The sequence below is a fragment of the Pelophylax lessonae genome (assembly GCF_965119305.1).
Source record: "Pelophylax lessonae genome assembly, chromosome: 8".
In the NCBI taxonomy this organism is placed as follows: Eukaryota; Metazoa; Chordata; class Amphibia; order Anura; family Ranidae; genus Pelophylax; species Pelophylax lessonae.
In genome coordinates, this window is record NC_138775.1 from 17860805 (window position 1) to 17868399 (window position 7595).

The window sequence follows — 7595 nt, forward strand, 5'->3', positions numbered from 1 at the left end:
GTTTTTTCATATCACTCAGGCAGAGGGAGGCGTTGGTGTCCCCAGCCCTTCTCCACTGTGGGAGGGAGGCGTTGGTGTCCCCAGCCCTTTTCCACTGTGGGAGGGAGGCGTTGGTGTCCCCAGCCCTTCTCCACTGTGGGAGGGAGGCGTTGGTGTCCCCAGCCCTTCTCCACTGTGGGAGGGAGGCGTTGGTGTCCCCAGCCCTTCTCCACTGTGGGAGGGAGGCGTTGGTGTCCCCAGCCCTTCTCCACTGTGGGAGGGAGGCGTTGGTGTCCCCAGCCTTTCTCCACTGTGGGAGGGAGGCGTTGGTGTCCCCAGCCTTTCTCCACTGTGGGAGGGAGGCGTTGGTGTCCCCAGCCCTTCTCCACTGTGGGAGGGAGGTGTCAGCCTGTCCCCCAGCTCTTCTCCACTGGGGGAAGGGAGGTGTCAGCCTGTCCCCCAGCTCTTCTCCACTGGGGAAGGGAGGTGTCAGCCTGTCCCCCAGCCCTTCTGCACTGGGGGAGGGAGGCGTTAGTGTCCCCAGCTCTTCTCCACTGGGGGAGGGAGGGGTCAGCCTGTCTCCCAGCTCTTCTTCACTGGGGGAGGGAGGGGTCAGCCTGTCTCCCAGCTCTTCTTCACTGGGGGAGGGAGGGGGTCAGCCTGTCCCCCAGCTCTTCTTCGCTGGGGGAGGGAGGGGTCAGCCTGTCCCCCAGCTCTTCTTCGCTGGGGGAGGGAGGGGTCAGCCTGTCCCCCAGCTCTTCTTCGCTGGGGGAGGGAGGGGTCAGCCTGTCCCCCAGCTCTTCTTCGCTGGGGGAGGGAGGGGTCAGCCTGTCCCCCAGCCCTTCTCCGCTGGGGGAGGGAGGGGTCAGCCTGTCCCCCAGCCCTTCTCCGCTGGGGGAGGGAGGGGTCAGCCTGTCCCCCAGCCCTTCTCCGCTGGGGGAGGGAGGGGTCAGCCTGTCCCCCAGCCCTTCTCCGCTGGGGGAGGGAGGGGTCAGCCTGTCCCCCAGCCCTTCTCCGCTGGGGGAGGGAGGGGTCAGCCTGTCCCCCAGCCCTTCTCCGCTGGGGGAGGGAGGGGTCAGCTTGTCCCCCCAGCCCTTCTCCACTGGGGGGAGGGAGGGGTTAGCCTGTCCCCCAGCCCTTCTCCACTGAGGGGAGGGAGGGGTCAGCCTGTCCCCCCAGCCCTTCTCCAGAGGACTTGTGTGTGGTCGCCCCTAGCAGAAGGCCCCCCCTCTATGGTAGCCATGTTTCCTCCTGGGTGAGTTGGTGACAAGTTTTAATTTGTTGGAAATTGGGGGCTTGTCTGGAATGCAGGAACTGTAGAGTGACGGGTGATGGCGTTTCCCTCCCCCCCCCCCCCCCCTTTCCAGACTCCAACAAAGGGATCCCAATCATTTTGTCGCTCTCGTGTTTTGTACGATTGGAATATCTAACTGTTACTTGTAATCGCTGGGTAAGATTTTTTTTTTAAATAAAAATGTTTTGACAATAAAAACAAAATCTGAGAAAAGAGCCTTGTGAGAATGGGTTTGTGAACCGTAAATGGTTTAGGGTGGACATGGCATAGGGCAGGGAGAACTTCTCACACTGTATGAGCTCTGGAGAAGTTGCCAAAATTGCAGAGCTCTGGCTTTCGGTAAGGTTCTAAGCTCTGTGAAATAAGAGGACCTGTGCTTTTATATAAAATATGTTGCTCCCTATAGTACCTCTGTTCAGTAATGAGACCTCCATGCAGCTTGAGATGCCAAAGGCAAACGGTCATTCGTGCCCTCACCAACAACTTTATGCTTTCTTTGGGAAAATCTGAGAAAAGCGTCTCGTGAGAATGGGTTTGTGAACCATAAACGGTATAGGGTGGACATGGCATAGGGCAGGGAGAACTTCTCACACTGGATCAGCTCCGGGCAAGTTGCCAAAATTGCAGAGCTCTGGCTTTCGGTAAGGTTCTAAGCTCTGTAAAATAAGGACCTGTGCTTTTATATAAAATATGTTGCTCCCTGTAGTACCTCTGTTCAGTAATGAGACCTCCACGCAGCTTGAGATGCCAAAGACAACTGTCATTCGTGCCCTCACCAACTTGATGCTTTCTTTGGGTAAATCTGAGAAGAGTCTCGTGACAATGGATTTGTGAACCATAAACGGCATAGGGTGGACATGGCATAAGGCAGGGAGAACTTCTCACAGTGGATGAGCTCTGGGCAAGTTGCCAAAATTGCAGAGCTCCTGGCTTTCGGTAAGGTTCCAAGCTCTGTGAAATAAGAGGACCTGTGCTTTTATATAAAATATGTTACTCCCTATAGTACCTCTGTTCAGTAATGAGACCTCCACGCAGCTTGAGATGCTAAAGACAACGGTCATTCGTGCCCTCACCAACAACTTGATGCTTTCTTCGGGAAAATCAGAGAAAAGTGTCTCGTGAGAATGGGTTTGTGAACCATAAATGGCATAGGGCAGGGAGAACTTCTCACAGTGGATGAGCTCCGGGCAAGTTGCCAAAATTGCAGAGCTCTGACTTTCGGTAAGGTTCAAAGCTCTGTGAAATAAGAGGACCTGTGCTTTTATATAAAATATGTTACTCCCTATAGTACCTCTGTTCAGTAATGAGACCTCCACGCAGCTTGAGATGCTAAAGGCAACGGTCATTTGTGCCCTCACCAACAACTTTATGCTTTCTTCGTGAGAACATCCAAGTGTTCCACCAGAGGTGGTGCTGTACATGGAGAACCTAAATAGAGCACATTAATCTGTATACAAGTGCAAAGATGACTGCCCTACCAAACAGGTGCACTTTACATTTAGAGATGGACTTTTCGAGTTGAAATCTCTACACGCCTAAAATCACCAATAATCGCCTGAAATCTGCAATACATTTTTACTAAAAAGTGCTTCATGGACAGTTTTTAGTTGCCAGTAATAGCTCAGAGCTCTAGACGACTCGGTTTATATTCTTGCGAATCGGAATCGTCATTATTTGCACACGTCTCCTGCGGGTTACTGACTTGGGTATAATCTGACTGGAATTTGAAAGAAGATCAGAGAGGATGGCGATGACTTGAATGGAGGCAGCCAAGAAGGTTGCTGAGGTACCTGTAGCAGCTGCAGTACTGTGTCCTTTTTTGTATGAACCAGCCAATGGACAGTGCCTGCATACCAACACCATAACGATCTCCACATATAATTTGCAACAGGAAATTAATATGATGGCCTTTGTCAGCTCAGGAAAGAGTTATCCATCATATCAAATGGGTTAGTTGTCATCTCCTATGCACAAACCTGCTGGACAATTCTTTAGAATGTGTAGGCTCACCTGTGGGCTTTCATCTAAGTTCACCCATCACATGGTCACTTTGCACAAGATCAATCGTACCACAAAAGCTCATTTTATATGGTAATTTCCCACAAGGTCTACCAAACGCCACATAAACCCATCATATGGTTGCTTCCCGCAAGGTTAACCAGATGGCACAAAAGCCCATCGTATGGTTACTTCCCACAAGGTTAACCAGACACCACAAAAGCCCATCATACAGTCAATTCCCAAAAGGTCTACCAGACACCACAAAAGCCCATCGCATGGTTACTTCCCACAAGGTTAACCAGACGCCACAAAAGCCCATCATACAGTCAATTCCCAAAAGGTCTACCAGATGCCACAAAAGCCATTCATATGGTCATTTCCCACAGGGTCTACTGGACACCACGTAAGACCATCATACGGTCACTTCCCACAGGATTTACCAGACAACACAAAAGCCCATCATACGGCCACTTCCCTCAGGGTCTGCTAGCCACCACAAATGCCCACCATATGGCCATTTCCCACAGGGTCAACTAGATGCCACAAAAGCCCATCATATGGTCACTTCCCACAGGGTTTACCAGACACCACAAAAGCCCAGCATACGGCCACTTGCCACAGGGTCTGCTAGCCCCCACAGGTTCTACCAGATGCCACAAAAGCCCATAGTATGGTCACTTCCAACCGGGTCCACCAGACAGCACAAAAGGCCAGCATCCAGCCACTTCCCACAGGTGGACACCACGCAAGCCCATCATATGGTGACTTCTCACAGGGTCTGTCAGACACCACGAAAGCCCATCATATGGTCACTTCGCATAAGGTCTACCAGACACCACAAAAGCCCTTATTGATCGCTTCCCACAAGGTCTACCAGACACCATAAGGACCGGTTTGCACCACATGCAGCCCAGTGCATTTTTTTTTCTGCATCAAAAACGCATGGATAGTAGGTTATATGGTTTCCAATACATAGTTCACACCAGTGCAGTCAATTCCCAAAAGGTCTACCAGATGCCACAAAAGCCCATCATAGTCATTTCCCACAGGGTCTACTGGACACCACGTAAGACCATCATACGGTCACTTCCCACAGGATTTACCAGACAACACAAAAGCCCACCATATGGCCATTTCCCACAGGGTCCACTAGATGCCACAAAAGCCCATCATATGGTCACTTCCCACAGGGTTTACCAGACACCTCAAAAGCCCAGCATACGGCCACTTGCCACAGGGTCTGCTGGTCCACCAGGTGCCACAAAAGCCCATAGTATGGTCACTTCCAACTGGGTCCACCAGACAGCACAAAAGGCCAGCATCCAGCCACTTCCCACAGGTGGACACCACGCAATCCCATCATATGGTGACTTCTCACTGGGTCTGCCAGACACCACGAAAGCCCATCGTACGGTCACTTCGCATAAGGTCTACCAGACACCACAAAAGCCCTTATTGATAGCTTCCCACAAGGTCTACCAGACACCATAAGGACTGGTTTGCACCACATGCAAGTCCAGTGCATTTTTTTTTTTCCCTGCATCAATAACGCATGGATAGTAGGTTATATGGTTTCCAATACATAGTTCACACCAGTGCAGTCAGTTCCAAAAAGAAAAAACTAGACCTTGCATTATTTTTTTTCTTCACTGTACTGAAATGCAGTAAAATGCACCGGAATGCATGTGCCCTTAATTAAAGTGAAGAAAAAATTGCACCGGATCGCATCAAAAATGTGTGTGCAGAAACGCATCTATCTAGCTCACAGCTCACCTCCTCGTAGAATGCTAATAGATTGGTTTGACAAGAACGCCCATTTGTAAACCCGTGCTGATTACTGCTGATGATGCTGTTGTCATTAGCAAACTCTACAATATAGTCCCTTATCATCCCCTCCAGAGGTTTACATACTATCGATGTCAAACTGACAGGCCTATAATTTCCCGGGACATGCCTCTGACCCTTTTTGAATATCGGAATATTCGGGATCTACTTGGCCCCTTTAAACCAAATAGAAAATCAACACACAGGGCATTTTCCAAGTTTCATTAAAGCTTCAAAAAAGCATCAAAAACAAAAAAGTTGAAGCAGTGGGCTCTTTAATGTGTGTTAAAGTCGAAGCAAGTGTAAATGAGCACTTAGGGGCTTGTTCACACCATGAGGCGCATCCCAGTGAGCTGCATCTGGTGCATGCATTTAAAATTACAGCAAATGATTTACCTCTAGTGAATGTTTATTGAAAGTCACTGTCAATGCTTTTTAAATACGCCCCCTACTGTCCTGATGTTACATTGACATGTCAAGCAGTGACAGTGGAGTGTGGAGCCATCTTGTGGTCAGATATATATTACACAGTGTGCCCTGTATGTGGGCTGAGTATGCACCTACGGGGTGAAGGCACTGCTCCAGTATCCCCCTGTATCCTAGTGCACACATGGTTGGTTGCTCCGTTCTCATCATGTGTATGTTGCCATGGATAGGCACCAGGAAAGAAAAGGTTAGTATTTAATTTTCTATTATTTCTCAACACCGCCATGAACTAGTTTTGTCCTCCACCTTTCTCGCCCAGCCCTGGTGCTGGTATGATGGAGCCGAACTTCTTCCCATGTGATGGCAGGTACTTTAGGTCAGACCCTAATGGCAGACATGTTTGTGTGGTCTTGGTGGGCCCTCATATCCAACACTGGGGTGGAGCTTCATCCTCAGATCCAACACTGACGTTCCCTGGAGCTCCACCTTCAGATACAGCACTGATAACCTCCGGAGCTCCACCCTCAGGTCAAGCACTGACATTCTCCAGAAATCCACCCTCCAACCCAACACTGATGTTCTCCAGAACTCCTCCCTTAGATCCAACACTGACGTTCCCTGGTGCTCCACCCTCAGATCCAGCACTGACGTCCGGAGCTCCACCCTCAGATCCAGCACTGACGTTCTCCGGAGCTCTACTCTCAGATCCAGAACTGATGTTCTCTGGAGCTCCACCCTCAGATCCAGCACTGATATTCTCCAGAGCTCCACCCTCAGATCCAACACTGACATTCTCTGGAGTTCCACCCTCAGATGCAGCACTGACGTTCGCCAGAGCTTCAACCTCAAATCCAGGACTGACGTTCTCCGGAGCTCCACCCTTAGATCCAGCACTGACGCTCTCCGGAGCTTCATCCTCAGATCCAGCTCTGACGTTCTCCGGAGCTTCACCCTCAGATCCAGCTCTGACGTTCTCCGGAGCTTCACCCTCAGATCCAGCTCTGACATTCCCCCGGAGCTTCACCCTTAGATCCAGCACTGACGTTCTCCGGAGCTTCACCCTCAGATCCAGCTCTGACGTTCTCCGGAGCTTCACCCTCAGATCCAGCACTGACGTTCTCTGGAGCTCCACACTCAGATCCAGCACTGACATTCTCCGGAGCTCCCCCCTCGGATCCAGGACTGATGTTCCCCGGAGCTCCACCCTTAGATCCAGCACAGACGCTCCCCGGGAGCTTCACCCTCAGATCCAGCTCTGACGTTCTCTGGCGCTTCACCCTCAGATCCAGCTCTGACGTTCTCCGGAAGCTTCACCCTCAGATCCAACGCTGACATTCCCCCGGAGGTCCACCCTCAGATCCAGCACTGACGTTCTCTGAAGCTCCACCCTCAAATCCAGCACTGAGGCTCTCCGGAGCTTCACCCTCAGATCCAGCACTGACGTTCTCCGGAGCTCCACCCTCAGATCCAGCACTGAGGCTCTCCGGAGCTTCACCCTCAGATCCAACGCTGACATTCCCCCGGAGGTCCACCCTCAGATCCAGCTCTGACGTTCTCCGGAGCTTCACCCTCAGATCCAGCACTGACGTTCTCCGGAGCTTCACCCTCAGATCCAGCACTGACGTTCTCCGGAGCTCCACCCTCAGATCCAGCACTGAGGCTCTCCCGAGCTTCACCCTCAGATCCAACGCTGACATTCCCCCGGAGGTCCACCCTCAGATCCAGCTCTGAAGTTCTCCGGAGCTTCACCCTCAGATCCAACTCTGACGCTCTCTGGAGCTCCACCCTCAGATCCAGCACTGACGTTCTCCGGAGCTTCAACCTCAGATCCAGCACTGACGCTCTCCGGAGCTTCACCCTCAGATCCAGCACTGATGCTCTCCGGAGCTTCACCCTCAGATCCAGCACTGACGTTCTCCGGAGCTTCACCCTCAGATCCAGCACTGACATTCTCCGGAGCTTCACCCTCAGATCCAGCACTGACGTTCTCCGGAGCTTCACCCTCAGATCCAGCACTGACGCTCTCCGGAGCTTCACCCTCAGATCCAGCTCTGACGCTCTCCGGAGCTCC